This window comes from Malania oleifera, chromosome 1 (genome assembly GCF_029873635.1).
Source record: "Malania oleifera isolate guangnan ecotype guangnan chromosome 1, ASM2987363v1, whole genome shotgun sequence".
NCBI lineage: Eukaryota > Viridiplantae > Streptophyta > Magnoliopsida > Santalales > Ximeniaceae > Malania > Malania oleifera.
In genome coordinates, this window is record NC_080417.1 from 63,099,481 (window position 1) to 63,115,399 (window position 15,919).

Genomic DNA, 15,919 nt, shown 5'->3' on the forward strand with positions numbered 1-15,919 from the left:
TATTTTTAGTTAGTTTTCAAGACCATTTTCTCGTAGTTCGATTTTTGTTATTTCGCCACTCAGGTACGCTTTACTTTTCCCGTGCACAATCCTTTCTATTTCCCCTATGCTTTCACATTGAGGACATTGTTTCATTTTAGTTTTGGGGGGGGGGGGGATGAGCATTCGCATGTGACACTGTGCACGTACACATACTAGGTTTGATATTTAAAAAAAAAAATTCAAAAAAAAAAAAAAAAAGAGAAATAAAGGAGGAGCACTAAAGGATTACATTGCATTATGCCATGCTTAATACTGACTCATACCTTTCGCATACTTGCATATAACTTAAGAATGACACACTTGAGTCAATCATGCGTAGTTTTTCTTTATATGACTTTATGACTCTATGAAGAATTGATTGGTAGTACATTCATATTAATTTGGCTATATAATTTCTTGTATTTACACGGCATCTCAGAAGGCTAAATAAACACATTCACGTGATTCATTGCACTTAGGGTTCCTTGTGAGCACTAAGAGAATACCCGTGAGGACTATGACACCTTGTGAGATATCCTTGAGCTATTTATCGTCCTTTTGAGCGTGAATATCAAATCAGAGTTCATGGAACTCAATTCTCTTTTTCTGGATGATTCCTTTGTACACTAGTCTTCGTTTTTTATTTTCTAGCTTAGAGGTGACACCTAGTGGGGAGATAGAAACCTAGGTCTTGTAGCCTACTCAAAATGTGAAAGCTGAGCCACCCCTAGAGATAGATTTAATTCATGAACTCCTACTCGAGCTCAATTCCCATTGATGGTATGAAGATTACAAAAGAAGTGTTATGATTGTCCTAATTGATCAAGAAAAGACAAAAAATGAAGAATGAGAAAAATAAAGAATAAGCAATACACATGCGCATGAAATGAAAAGTCAATGCCGGTCCAAATACATATCACAAGGACACGACACATATTTTCCACATATGAAGATTCTTCAACCGATTAATGCCTCAGATGTATTCACGACAAGTTTGTGAATGAGTTGATCTAAGGTGGTCTCAGTTGGATATGGCGAGTAGGTGAGAAGATGCTAGGGTGAAGGACCCGACACCTCATAGATAGGCTAGATCCTTTCCAGACTAGTCCACTCCATACACTTACCGTTGTTCCTTTAATATGTAGGATGTTTGATCGCGACACTCCTCACATATGATGAGTGAACCCATTTTATTTGAGTGTTCTTGAGGGAATACCAGTTAGGCCGAGTCAAAGCGGCCGTTCTGTAGGTGTCCACTGGTGTCCTAGGTGTATTGAGTCACACACATCACACACACCTCGAGAGTTTACCTGTTTATACTCGAACTTATATGATTGCATTAACTCTGAATGTGCCACTGATTAACTTCATGTGAGTATACTGCTCTCAAATCACATATAAACGATGAAACTTGCACTAGTGACGTGCTTTGGAGTCGTGTGCATTGAATATGAACAAACTTGTGTGAAATTCAGTTATGTTCTTGTATGTGAAGTGGTATAATTATGTCGCATGTGCATTGATTTTATGATTACTGGAGTATGTAGTTGTAGATACCACCCTGAGATTCATTCACGTCATTTGCTAGAGACTAGCAAAACGTTAGTTGGGGGGTGTGATTACGTGTCAAAACTGCGTAATTGGGCATCTCAACCCGGGTTTTACGGTTTATATTTTTAATTAAATGTTCAAAATTGTCCGATATTTTAATAAAGTGTCAAAATCATCATTCTTGAACTTTATTGCACTATTTATGAAGTTTTGGTAATTTTTTGTTGCAAGAAAAATCCTGGAAACCAAAACTGACACTTGTTCGTATTTCATGCATAACTATTTTGTCCGAGCTCCGATCGAGACAATTCAAATTTTTTAAGAAATATTAAAGGATTATCTACAACTTTCATGTTTTGAGTTTTGTGAGAAATAGGCTCCAGAAGAGTCAGATTTGTGATGAACAAAGAATGAAAAAAATGAAAAAAATGAAAAAAAAATATAACAATTCGGGTCGAGTTGGACAAGTCGGGTCGTGACTTCACGGATCCTAGGGTAGCGCATCCCCCTTCCCTATATATTTTTATCTTCTTCTTTTTTCCCGCAGGCAGCTTGAGGGCTCCCCATTCTCTCCTTCTCTTCCTCTTCTCCTTCTTGTTCTTCTTCTCCTTCTTTTCACTATCTCTCTTTCCCTTAGCTTCTCTCCTTGAACTCTCTCTGTTTTTCTTCTATCTCTGTTCTCACCTTTTCCTTCTTCCCCTGCTCTTCCTTTCTCTCTTACTCTTTCATTCCCTCAACTCCCAGCCTCTCCTCTTCCCTACTACACACCCGGCAGCCATCACCCGAGAACTGCCAGCAGCCACCACAGCAGCCGGAACTCCTCTGCAAAAACACACAGCACAACTCTTGACCACCTCTGCGTCTCAGCCTCCACAGCAGAGCACAGCAACAGCAGCTCCCATTTGCACAGCACAACCTCCACCTGAGCCTCTGCCAGCAGAATATCCACCACAGCAGCAACCCCTCTCGGCCAGCAACTCCATCAAGCACCAGCCGTGACTACCAACGAACCAGCCAGCGCCCTGCTGCTCTGTTTCTCTCTCTCTCTCTTCCTCTCACTCTTTTCTTTCTTTCTTTTCCACTTCTTTTAGTTGCAAAATAACACTTGTTTTTATTTATTTATTTAAGTTTATTGCTATGTTTAGAAGATGGTTTTTCTTATTTTATTTTTTTATTGAAGTTTAAATTTTCTTATCTTACTGTTAGTAGATTTAAAAATTTTAAATTGTTTGTTTTTATCTTTCTCTTAATTTAAATTCTCGGTTTGATTAAAGGTTATGTTTTTATCATATTTCGTCATTGTTTGCATGTTTTAAATTCTCGTTGAGTTTGTGTTTGCGTTTAAAATATGATGCTTGATTTAATTTTCGTAGTTTTGTTAAAGGTTCGATTTTAGTGTGTGCGTTTGTGTCTAATTGAGTTTCCATTCTTGTATGTTTTAGTTCCATGTTCTAGGTTTCCAGTTTTTATTAATGCGTGTCCCAATGTTTCCTTAAGTAGACTTAGGGTTTCTATTCTTGTTTTCTTTTATTTAGTGCATATTAGTTTAGAGTTTTAAATCTCGTGTTATTTAATTCGTTAAAAGTAGAATCAACCAACCTTGAAATCCCGAATCTGAACCAAGTTCAGTACTCTTTTATTTTTGATCAGACGAACGTAAAGTTTGAGATTAAAACGCATTCCCTGAGGAGATGATCTAGCCCTTGGACTTAATATTACACGACGTAACTCCTATACTTGGGATAGCTTCCGAGCTGCTTATTTTTCAAGTGAGTCAACATGCCATTCAACCTTTAATTTTGTGTCCTTAATGTAGAACACTTGTTCTGCCTGTGTCCCTAGCACAAAAGAGTCATTTTAATACCATGTCTTACTAAAATTGACACTGGTAAAGTAGGCATCCATGTTTATCCCACTTTTTTTTTATTGCTAATGTCCCACTAGGCACACTTGGACGAGTTTGTTGGCTCCATAGTTCAGCTTAATAATGTCATCCAAGACACTAAAGTAGTCAATATCATCATCTCTTTCTGTGCCTAGCACTGTAACCCTACAATTTTGGGTTTTTCGATGCAGTTCGAGGGACTTGGTATAAAATCTTAACCCGTTGACAACATAACCATTGTAACTGTTAACTCGATGATCATGGAAACATGCAAATGCATACAAATCTTTACTTGTTGTTGGTTATTTATTATAACATATGACTTCCATCTATTAATTAAAAAGAAGTTTAGATAAGTAAACCATCAATATTGAAACTATACATTGCTTCAAACTAACATAAACTTCGTTACTTACACGGCTCCCAAAACAATTGACAAATTCTTTCTTATGCCTTTCATCAAAATTCCTTTCATTTTGGACCAGAAGTTCAGCTTTATCTTCATTGTATCCAACAATAGTACATGTTAATGTCAGCTAAGTATATATATGCATATGTATATATAGTGCAAATTAAGGAGTTAGGAACCATGTACTAGATATATGGCACAATTTTATCACAATTACTGAGAACGTAAAAATGCGCCTTTTGTAGGTCCTCCATATTAATGAGCTCCTGGGTTCTTCATCTTTGGAATTACCATGAATGTTTGCATTTCACTCCTCATGAGTGAACCTTGTGACAATATCATGTGGAAACATTGAGCGAAATTCAAGACGTTCACTATCAATGTATGCCTCAATGATTGAACCTTCCAGCCGTGCCTTATTGCGCATTTAACCCTTCAAAGTTGACAAGAACCTAAGCATTTTATATAGCATTAGTGGCTTCTACATACAAAGAAAGCAAGGAAATCATGTGAACATTATAGAAGGACTTTATAATTTACCTTTGAGTAGGATACATCCAACGATATTGCACTTCTCCTGCAATTATAGCCTCCCTTAGTAAATGGATAGCTAAGTGGATCATCACATCCAAGAATTCTGGTTAAAATATTTTCTCGAGCTTGCATGGTATGATTACGATGTCCTCCTCTAAATGTTCAAGTATATTTACGCTTAATTTCTTGGAGTACAACTATCATGAAAACATCCCCAACTCAATCAACACCGAGCGAACATCTTCAGTCAGGTGTCCACGAAGGAAAACGAGTAGAACTTGTCAAAGAAGGACATGATAGTTATGAATTTTTATTTCTAACATCTTCCCTTCCTTCCTACTTATGCATCAAGATATGTTGGATTCATATCTACTAGGGAACTTCACTTATTTCAACCATTCAAAGAAATTATTCTTTTTATCTTTCGAAAATGTGTGACATACTGATGGCATGAGAAGTTTGTACCCATCACAAATCAGATGCAACTAAATTCGTATTCCCATATCTTTCATATCCCGATGAGAATTTTGTGTTGTCCTTTTTTTTCCCATTTATATCCAGCAATGTACAAGTGACATTCTCTCAAATGTTCTTCTATGTGCATAACATCCAAGTTGTGGCGTAGTGGAAGATCTTTCTAGTATGGCAACTCAAAGAAGATGCTTCTTTTTGTCCAATTTAACTCATTCTCAGCACGTTTCCTTTTTCTACTACTCATTGCTTTCCCAAATTTCACATCTCTTATCAAATTTAGCTGGTTTAATATCTCTTCCCCACTTAGTCGATTTGACTGCAACCTTCAATAAGGTTTTCCATTAAAGCTTCTAGCAACATAAGTCCTCCAAGGATGTCCAAGTCATAGAAAATGTTGATGACTCATAAAGCATAAATTGCATCCATGTTTTAAGGATAAGGACCTAGCTTCCTTATTACACACTGGGCATGCTAAGTAACCTTTTGTACTCCAGCCTGATAGATTGTCATAAGCAGGGAAATCATTAATTGTCCACAATAGTGTAGCATGCATCCAAAATATTGTCCCAGTTTCCACATCAAATGTCTCCATTCCTTTTTCCTATAGTTCTTTCAACTCATCAATTAATGGCCTCAGGTAAACATCAATATCATTACCAGGTGCCCTCGGTTTGGGAATAAGCAAAGACATGTAAATGAAAGGTTCTTACATGCATCGCCACGACAGCTGATTACGTGCTTAAATTGCGTAATTAGGTGCTTTAGTTCATGCATTGCGAATTATATTTTGTATTTAAATGCCTAATTACTCTCAATATTATAACATTGTGTTCTATTTATAATACTTTAGTTTTATTGAGTAATTTATGAAATTTTGGTATTTTTTTATTGCAGGGCAACTATCGGAAGCTAAAAATTGATGACACCTTTTAATCTGTGTGTAAATCTCTCACCCAACCTCCGATTTAGATGATTCAAGATGCCATATAAAGATAAGAAAATGCTCTACAATTTTCATGTTTTACATTTTGTGAAATACTGGATGCATCAAGATCGAAATCAGATGTGAAGTTAGCATACGCCATTTTATGGACTATTTCAACAATTCTTCGTAATCTTGGCGCAACGTTCTCATCCGAGATCGAGACGATTAAAATTTTTGGGGAAATTTGAAAAAAGAGCTCTACACCTTTCATGTTTTAATCTTTGAGAGTTACGGGCTGTACGAGGGTCGAAAGCGGCCTTGAAGAAGGAGGGCAGTTCGTGTACCTTTGAAAAAAAAAGAAAAAAGAAAAAAGAAAAAAAAATGAGATGTGGCTCAGCCATGCAGCTGGGTTATCTCAGTAGGGTAAGGCACTGGGTACAAAGAAAAGGAAAGAAAGAAAGGCAAAGAAAGGAAAGAAAGAAAGAAAAGAAAGGAAGGAAAAATGAAGTTGGAAAAGTCAAATAGGAAAGGAGGCATAGGGTTTCTAGGGGGGAGCTGTGTGCAATAAGAGAAAAGGGGGCAGTAGGCACTGGAGAGGAGGATGCGCTGGAGCAGAAGGCAGGCCACACCACAGGAGAGGAGAAACAACTAATTTTCTTAGTGAGACACATAAGAGAGGCCGGGCCACATAGTTTTTTTGAAAAATTAAAATTTTTTTTTTTTGGAACTTTCTTGTTGTTTTCTTTTGGGGGTGTTGCGAAGATACACACACAGCCAGCAAAGGAGAGTTGAAGGCATGCAAAAATAATATCTTTTCAGAATCGAAAGGTGGCGAACAACGGCGGTGTTTGGGGTGTTCGTGACGTGCGACGGCGGTGCTTTGAGTGTTGATCTTTCCCATACTCTCCAAATAGAAGAAAATATGGTGAAATCTGTTATGTTGTATTTAATTTTCGGAATGAACTAAATTTTTGTATTATAGGAAAACGATGTAGCCAGTTTCGAACTATGCGTGCTCTTTGATGCTAATCTAAAGTAGTTTTCATTAATGTTTGTTTGAGTTATTTTGTGCTTAATGCTTTTAATAAATTGGCCATTAATTAAATGATTTTAGTTTTGTTATTTGCTATTGAAAGGGGGGATTATAGGATAGATCTTGATAATTCAGCGTTGGTAAATATAGAGATCGAAAGACTTGTATGAACCTACATAGCATTAAAAATTGAGGGTCTTATTGCATTCTTGCATTATTAATTTTCATACTCTTATGTTAAATAATAAACTAGAATATGTTCTGATCGACTCTCGAAAGAGGCTTTTGGAAAAATTGGCGATTTGCTAACAAATAGAGAAAACGAAGTTGAATTAGCTAAATGAGTAAAGCATAGTGAGAAACTAGGTGAAATCGATTTTTTAGAAGTTTTCACCATCAGTAACTTGATACTCAGCATCCAGTTTTAAATTATCTTGAATACTTTTTTTAAAGTAAATTTGTTTAAATTTCGCAGTCAAAAATTAATAATTTTTCTAAATAAAATCAAGGTTATTATAAATATCGTACTTGGTAAAAATTAAGACATCAATCCTTGAGTACGATACTCTACACATCATTATATTATAAAAACTACGATACTGTGCACTTGCAGTTTGTACCGGTCAAGTTTTTGGCGCTGTTGCCGAGGATTGAGGTTTTCTTATTTTTGCCAATATCGATACAATGTAATCTTGGTTTTAATTTAGAATTTATTTTTATTTTTTTATTTATTTATTTTCTTTTTATTTTATTTTATTTTTCTATATTTTTAGTGTGTTTTTTTTGTTGAATGCGCAGTGCTAGAACACGTGACATTACTCCTTTTGATCCGGAGATTGAAGGAACGCTCAGAGCACTAAATAAAAAGATGGTATTAGCTATGGAGAACTGACAAGATAACATGTAGCCACACGCCTTGAAGGATTGTGTATGGCCAGTTGTGAATGACAACTATTCGGGTATCAGACGCTAGCCCATTAATGCCAACAATTTTGAGCTTAAAGCTACATTAATCAGCATGGTGCAGCAAGCCCAATTTAGTGGATCGCCACTTGATGATCCCGATATCCATCTAGTGATTTTTTTGGAGATTTGTGACACTGTAAAGATCAATGGGGTTACTGAAGACACCATTAGACTGAGATTATTCCCTTTTTCTTTGAAGGACAAAACAAGAGGTTGGCTACAGTCTCTACAACCAGGGAGTATCATGAGTTGGCAGGACATGGCTAAAAAATTTCTAGCTAAATTCTTCCTACCGGCAAAAACAGCCCAACTAAGGAGTGAGATTGGTCAATTCAAGCAACATGATTTTGAATCACTCTATGAAGCATGGGAAAGGTATAAAGACTTGATTCGACGCTGCCCACAACATGGACTACCGGATTGGTTGCAAATTCAGGTGTTCTATAATAGATTGAATGGGCAAATGCAGACTTTAGTTGATGTTGCATCTGGGGGAACTTTGATGTCAAAGAAACTTGAGGGTGCTACTTTTCTTTTCGATGAAATGGTTTCAAATAACTATCAATGGCCGACTGAAAGAACTATGACTATGAAAGTTGCTGGAATTCATGAATTGGAGCCGTTTTCTGCACTTTCAGCTCAAGTTGCTTCTCTGTCTCATCATATTTCAGCGTTGACCACCCAAAGGATACCACAAGGTGCAGAATATGGGTAGCTACAAGTAGGACAGATCCCAGCAATGAGGCGAGTCATGAACAGGTTCAATACATCAATAATTGGAACTACAACTATTAGAGTGATCCTTTACCACAATATTATCATCCAGGGCTTCCAAATCATGAGAATTAATCTTATGGAAATACAAGGAATGTGCTGCAACCTCCTCCGGGACTTGATAGTCAGCCAAGTGAGAAGAAGATGTCACTTAAGGATGCCATGATATCATTTGTTGAGGAGAAAAAAGCAAGGTTTAAAAAGACTGATTCACGGTTGGACAACATCGAGACTTGTTGCAACAATATGGGAGCACTTATGAAGAATCTTGAAATGAAAATTGGGCAACTGGCCACAACTGCAAATTCCCAACAGAGAGGAACTTTTCCTAGCAACACCGAAGTGAATCCAAAGGGACAATGCAATTTCATCACACTTAGGAGTGGAAGAGAAATTAAGAAATCACCATCAAAGGAAACCATGTCCACCCCTACAACTGAAAATAATGACCGAAGCAAGAATAAAGGGGAAGAAGAGGAGATTATGGATGATACACCAAGAGAGACAGACATGCTTTTAGCAATTTCATTTCCTGAAAATCCTCATATTCTCTCTACTCCACTTCCTTATCCTCAAGGTTTTCAAAAACAAAAATTAGATAAGCAATTTTCTAAGTTTTTTGATATTTTTAAGAAAATTCACATAAATATTCCTCTTGCAGATGCCTTGGAACAAATGCCAAACTATGTCAAATTCCTGAAGGACATCATTTCAAAGAAAAGAAGGTTGGAGGAGTTCGAAACAGTGAAGCTTACCGAGGAGTGTAGTGCTATTCTTCAAAAGAAATTGCCTCAAAAATTAAAAGATCCAAGGAGTTTTACTTTGCCTTGCACTATTGGAAATTAATTTTTTGGTAAAGTTTTATGTGATCTTGGTGCTAGCATTTATCTTATGCCACTTTCTATTTGTAGGAAATTAGGACTTGGAGAGATGAAACAAACAAAATTTCTTTGCAACTAGCAGATCAATCCATCAAGTATCCACTTGGAGTCATAGAAGACGTATTGGTAAAAGTGGATAAATTTATTTTTCTTGCTGATTTTGTGGTGTTAGATATGGAGGAAGACCAAGAAGTTCCACTAATTCTTGGCCGACCATTCTTGGCCACTGGAAGGGCTTTAATTGATGTTCAAAAGGGTGAGTTAACATTAAGAGTAGACAAGGAAAAGGTTATGTTCAACACCTACCAAGACATGAGATTCCCAGAAGATCCAAGCACTTGCTTACGGGTAGATGTCATTTAGCAAGGTGTAGAAAAAGCCTTTCAAAAAGAAGTACCACCTGATCACCTAGAACAATCCTTGCAACAAATTACAACACAACAGCATGTGGGGAGGCTTGAACCTATGGTAGCAAATACGGATTCTATAATCTCTAAAGAAAAGATGCAGCAACCTATATCTCCAGAGTTGAAGCAATCCCCAGAGCATCTTCGCTATGCGTTCTCAGGTGATGCATATGAAAATGCAAAAATATACAAAGAGCAGACGAAGAAGTGCCATGAAAAATAGATTCTTACGCGTGAGTTTACTCCAGGACAACATGTTCTACTCTTCAACTCACGATTAAAACTCTTCCTAGGTAAGTTAAGCTCAAGATGGACAGGTCCTTATACAATTGACAAAGTTTTCCCTTTTGGAGCAATAGACTTGAGGGACAAGACAGGGAATATATTCAGAATTAATGGTTAGAGATTGAAGCACTATTATAGAGAACAAATGGAAAGGAACAGTGCATTTATTCCTCTTGGAGATCCTGGTTGATGAAGATTGAAATGTCAGGCTGGAGACGTTAAAACAAGCGCTTATAGTAGGCAACCCAAAGAGTTTTTCTTTTGTTTATTTCCTTTATAATTATTACTTTATTTATTTATTTATCTATGCACTTTTGAATAATTTAGATTTTTTATGTAGGTTTATTCGGCATGAGTATAGAGCTAAAAATTTAATTCCTTGATAGATTGACCAAAAAGTTAGGGAAGTTTCTTTCTTTTCTTCAATTTTCCTCATTTTTGAATAACACTGAAGAAAAAAGAAGTGTGAATATGGATGATTAGGTCCTGCGTGACACTACTTATGTCTTTCATATACCTGAATACAACCTGGGAGTACACACTTGGGTCAATTATATGTAGTTTCTCTTTATATAGCTAAACTAAGAATTGTAGCTCATTGAAGGTTGATTGGTAGTTCAATTGTGTTAATGTGGCTATATAAACTCTTGTATCTACATGGTATCTCTTGAGGCTTAAGAAAATACATGTTCACGTGACTTGTAGCACTTAGGGTTCCTTGTGAACACTGAGAGAGCACCCGTGGTGATTGTGACACCATGTGAGGTACTGTTGAGCCATTTATCATTATTTTCAGTTTTTGACGTCAACTCAGAGTTCATGAAACTCAACTTTCCCTATTGTTTCTGGATATTTTTTGTACACTAGTCTTGGTTTTTTAATTGCTAGCTTAGAGGTGGCATCTAGTGGGGAGATAGAAACTTAGGTCTTGTAGCTTACTCAAGATGTGAAGGTTGAGCTACCCCTAGAAATAGACTTATTTCATGGACTCTTGTTTGATCTTAATGCACATGGGTGGTATGAAAACAATAAAAGAAGTGTTATGATTCTCCTAATTGAGCATGAAAATAAAGAAATTGAAAAATGAGTAGAAGAAAGAAAAAGAAAAAGAAAAATACCCCAGAAGAGGTGAAAAACTAATACCTGCTCCACACAGCTACAAAAAAAGTTAGGGACATGACACATATTCTCCACATATGAAGGCTCTTCACCCACCTAATGCCTCAGAAGTATTCATGCCTAGTTTGTGAATAAGTTGTTCTAGGGTGGTCTCGGTTGGACATGGCGAGTAGGTGAGAAGATGCTAGGGTGAAGGACCCGACACCTCCTAAATAGGCTAGATCCTTTTCAAACAAGTCCACTCCGTACATTTAGTGTTTTTTCCTTGCAGTATGTGGGATGTTTGATCAAGACACTCCTCCTCATATACGATGAGTGAACCCATCCTTTTTGAGTGTTTTTGAGGGTATACCAGTTAGACCGAGTCAAAGCGACAGTTCTTTAGGTGTCCACGGATATCCTAAGTGTAACGAGTCACACACATTACACATGCTTCGAGATTTCACCTATTTATACTCGAATTTATATGACTACATTAACTCTGAATTGTGCTCGCTGGTAAATTTTACGTGAGTTTATTGTTCTTAATGGCTCTATAATGATGAGACTTGCATTAATGACTTACTTCGGAGTTGCGTGCAGTGTGTGTGAATGAGCTTCTGCGTAATTTAGTGATATTTCTGTATGTGAAGTGGTATGGTTATGTTGCATGTGTGTTTATTCATTGTAATTAGTATGACACTACCCTGAATTGCATTCACGTTATTTGCTAGGGACTAGAAAAACTTTAGTTGGGGGGTGTGATTACGCGCTTAAATTGCGTAATTAGGTGTTTTAATTCAAGTATTGTGAATTATATTTTATATTTAAATGCCTAATTACTCTCAATATTCTAACATTGTGTTCTATTTATAATATTTGAGTTTTATTGAGTAATTTATGAAATTTTGGTATTTTTTTATTGCAGGGCAACTATCGAAAGCTAAAAACCGATGACACTTTTTAATCCGTGCATAACTCTCTCATCCAACCTTCGATTAAGATGATTCAGGATGCCATAGAAAGATACGAAAATGCTCTACAATTTTAATGCTTTGCATTTTGCTAAATACTAGACGCATCAAGATCGAAATCAGATGTGAAGTTAGCATATGCCGTTTTATGGACTATTTTGACAGTTCTTCGAAATCTTGGCGTAACTTTCTCATCCGAGCTTCGATCTAGACGATTCAAAATTTTAGGGTAAGATGAAAAAGAGTTCTACACCTTTTGTGTTTTACGTTTTGAGATTTACGGGTTGTACAAGGGTAGAAAGCGGGGCTGAAGGAGGAGGGAAGTTCATGTACCTTTGAAAAAAGGAAAAAAGAAAAAAAAGAAAAAAAAGAAAAAAAAGAAAAAAATGAGATGTGACTCAGCCATGCAGCCTGGTCATCTTAGCAGGGTGAGGTGTCGGGTACAAAGAAAAGGAAAGAAAGAAAGGCAAAGAAAGGAAATTAAAATAAAAGAAATGAAAGAAAAATGAAGTTGGAAAAGTCAAATAGGAAATAAGCCATAGGGTTACTAGGGGGGAGCCGTGCGCAAGAAGAGAAAAGGGGGCAGCAGGCACCAGAGAGGAGGATGCACTGGAGCTGATGGGAGGCTACACCACAGGAGAGGAGAAAGAACTATTTTTCTTTGTGAGACACTCAAGGGAGGCCGGGCCGCAGAGGTTTTTTGAAAACTTATATTTTTTTTTGGAGCTTTCTTGTGGTTTCTTTTGGAGGATGCTGCGAAGATACACACACAGCCAGCAAAGGAGAGTTGGAGGCACACAAAAGTAATATCTTTTTAGAATCGGAAGGCGGCGAACAACGGCTGTGTTCGGGGTGTTCGTGACATGCGACGGCGGTGCTGCGAGTGTTGATCTTTCCCATACTCTCCAAATAGAAAAAAATATGGTGAAATCTATTATGTTGGATTTAATTTTCGGAGTGAACTAAATTTTTGTATTCTAGGAAAACGATGTAGCCAGTTTCGAACTATGTGTGCTCTTTGATGCTAATCTAAAGTTGTTTTCATTAATGTTTATTTGAGTTATTCTGTGCCTAATGCTTTTAATTAACTGGACATTAATTAAATGATTTAAGTCTTGTGATTTGCTACCGAAAGGGGGGCATATAGGATAGATCTTGGATAATTCAGCGTAGGTAAATATAGAGATCGAAAGACTTGTATGAACCTACATAATATTAAAAAATCGAGGGTCTTATTGCATTCTTGCATTATTAATTTTCATACTCTTATGTTAAATAATAAACTAGAATATGTTTTGATCGACTATCAAAAGAGGTTTTTGGAAAAATTGGCGATTTGCTAACAAATAGAGAAAACGAAGTTAAAATTAGCTAAATAAGTAAAGCATAGTGAGAAATTAGGTGAAATTGGTTTCCTAGAAGTTTTCACCATCAGTAATTTGATACTCGGCATCCAGTTTTAAATTATCTTGAATAGTTTTTTTAAAGTAAATTTGTTTAAATTTCGCAGTAAAAAATTACTAATTTTTCTAAATAAAATCAAGGTTATTATAAATATCATACTTGGTAAAAATTAAGACATCAATCCCTGAGGACGATACTTTACACATCATTATATTATAAAAACTACGATACTGTGCCCTTGCAGTTTGTACCGGTCAAGTTTTTGGCGCCGTTGCCGGGGATTGAGGTTTCCTTATTTTTGCCAATATCGATACAAAGTAATCTTGGTTTTAATTTAGAATTTTATTTTCATATTTTTATTTATTTATTTTCTTTTTATTTTATTTTATTTTTCTATATTTCTAGTGTGTTTTTTATGTTGAATGCGCAGTGCTAGAACACGTGACATTATTCCTTTTGATCCTGAGATTGAAAGAATGCTCAGAGCACTAAATAAAAAAAGGATATTAGCCATGGAGAACTGACAAGATAACATGTAGCCACGCGCCTTGAAGGAATATGTACGGCCAGTTGTGAATGACAACTATTTGGGCATCAGACCCCAGCGCATTAATGCCAACAATTTTGAGCTCAAACCTACATTAATCAGCATGGTGCAGCAGGTCCAATTTAGTGGATCACCACTTGATGATCCCAATATCCATATGGCGATGTTTTTGGAGATTTGTGACACTGTGAAGATCAAGTGGGTTACTAAAGACACCATTAGACTGAGATTATTCCCTTTTTCTTTGAAGGACAAAACAAGAGGTTGGCTACAGTCTCTACAACCAGGGAGTATCACGAGTTGGCAGGAGATGGATGAAAAATTTCTGGCTAAATTCTTCCCACCTGCAAAAACGGCCCAACTAAGGAGTGAGATTGGTCAATTCAAGCAACATGATTTTGAATCACTCTATGAAGCATGGGAAAGGTATAAGGACTTGATTCAACGCTGCCCACAACATGGACTACCGGATTGGTTGCAAATTCAGGTGTTCTATAATAGATTGAATGGGCAAATGCAGACTTTAGTTGATGTTGCATCTGGGGGAACTTTGATGTCAAAGAAACTTGAGGGTGCTACTTTTCTTTTGGAAGAAATGGCTTCAAACAACTATCAATGGCCGAGTAAAAGAACTATAGCTAAGAAAGTTGCTGGAATTCACAAATTGGAGTCGTTTGCTACACTTTCAGCTTAAGTTGCTTCTCTGTATCATCATATTTCAGCGTTGACCACCCAAAGGATACCACAAGGTGCAAAATATGGGGTAGCTACAAGTAGTATAGATCCCAGCAATGAGGCGAGTCATGAACATGTTCAATACATCAATAATTGGAACTACAACTATCGGAGTGATCCTTTACCACAATATTATCATCCAGGGTTTCGAAATCATGAGAATTAATCTTATGGAAATACAAGGAATGTTCTGTAACCTCCTCTAGGACTTGATAGCCAGCCAAGTGAGAAGAAGATGTCACTTAAGGATGCCATGATATCATTTATTGAGGAGACAAAAGCAAGGTTTAAAAAGACTGATTCACGGTTGGACAACATCGAGACTCGTTGCAACAATATGGGAGCACTTATGAAGAATCTTGAAATGAAAATTGGGCAACTGGCCACAACTGCAAATTCCCAACAGAGAGGAACTTTTCCTAGAAACACTGAAGTGAATCCAAAGGAACAATGCAATTTCCTCACACTTAGGAGTGGAAGAGAAATTAAGAAATCACCATCAAAGGAAACCATGCCCACCCCTACAGTTGAAAATAATGGCCAAAGCAAGAATAAAGGGGAAGAAGAGGAGATTATGGATGATACACCAAGAGAGATGGACACGCTTTCAGCAATTTCATTTCCTAAAAATCCTCCTATTCTCTTTACTCCACTTCCTTATCCTCAACGTTTTCAAAAACAAAAATTAGATAAGCAATTTTCTATGTTTTTGGATATTTTAAAGAAAATTCACATAAATATTCCTCTTGTAGATGCCTTGGAACAAATGCCAAATTATGCCAAATTCCTGAAGGACATCATTTCAAAGAAAAGAAGGTTGGAGGATTTCGAAACAGTAAAGCTTTCCAAGGAGTGTAGTGCTATTCTTCAAAAGAAATTGCCTCAAAAATTAAAAGATCCAGGGCGTTTTACTTTGCCTTGCACTATTGGAAATTCATTTTTTGGTAAAGTTTTATGTGATCTTGGTGCTAGCATTAATCTTATGCCACTTTCTATATGTAAGAAATTGGGACTTA

General features: G+C 36.7%; 2 non-coding genes across 2 annotated transcripts; both read right to left on the reverse strand.

Moving 5' to 3' along the window:
• Positions 1–8,105: 8,105 nt before the first annotated feature.
• Positions 8,106–8,212, reverse strand: LOC131147387 (small nucleolar RNA R71). The gene has a single exon (XR_009134772.1). It is a non-coding gene; the product is annotated as a small nucleolar RNA R71 (small nucleolar RNA).
• A 6,314-nt stretch (positions 8,213–14,526) lies between these two features.
• LOC131147349 (small nucleolar RNA R71) lies at positions 14,527–14,633 on the reverse strand. Its single transcript, XR_009134738.1, has one exon. It is a non-coding gene; the product is annotated as a small nucleolar RNA R71 (small nucleolar RNA).
• Between the last annotated feature and the right edge of the window lie 1,286 nt (positions 14,634–15,919).